The sequence below is a fragment of the Tarenaya hassleriana genome, unplaced genomic scaffold (assembly GCF_000463585.1).
Source record: "Tarenaya hassleriana unplaced genomic scaffold, ASM46358v1 Cleome5062, whole genome shotgun sequence".
Lineage (NCBI taxonomy): Eukaryota > Viridiplantae > Streptophyta > Magnoliopsida > Brassicales > Cleomaceae > Tarenaya > Tarenaya hassleriana.
In genome coordinates this window covers 1-550 of record NW_010967769.1, presented here as the reverse complement: position 1 = coordinate 550, position 550 = coordinate 1, and the positions used below count along the sequence as shown (strand labels likewise).

Sequence of the window (550 nt, the reverse complement as noted above, 5' to 3'; positions counted from 1 at the left end):
ATTACTTTCTTCCATTGTTTCAGTATCAATAAGAAAGCGTCAAACTTTTACACAACTGCATATTTTGGAAGGTATACCATCAAGAAGAACAAACAAACTCACCTCCGAAACAGGCACCTGCAGCCCCAACTGCAGTTATGCCTTTGCTCTTTAAGGCTTCAATTAATGGCTTTGAGTCCTCAAAGCCTTTGTCCTAAAAGCATAATTTTATCTGTTTCAGATAGAAACAAAGAATCTGACAGACAAGACAGGAACACTTCATGAGAAAGAGCAACTGACTGGTTCGTGATCTTTCAACCAGACATGAAGAGGCCGGTCCTGGTTCTCGGGTTCATAAGGATCTCCTTTCAAGAAGTCGGGAACAACCACTAAAAACCCGGCAGCTGCAATCTTGTCAGCGAGGTTCCTTTCGTAATAAAGGAAAAGAAAGATTCAGTTTTCAAAAAATACTCTGCATTATTTTCAGTGTCATGAGAAGGGAGACTCAATCAGGTAAGAAGTAATACCTCAAGTTCGGAGCTTCATATCCTGTGAGAAAAATTTGAAGATG

The 550-nt window shown here is 40.0% G+C and overlaps 1 long non-coding RNA gene across 1 annotated transcript; it reads right to left on the bottom strand.

Moving 5' to 3' along the window:
* Nucleotides 1-82: 82 nt before the first annotated feature.
* Nucleotides 83-550, bottom strand: LOC104827534. The gene is made up of 3 exons (XR_773917.1): nucleotides 507-550; nucleotides 280-406; nucleotides 83-193 (listed from the first exon to the last, which is right to left on the bottom strand). It is a non-coding gene; the product is annotated as an uncharacterized LOC104827534 (long non-coding RNA).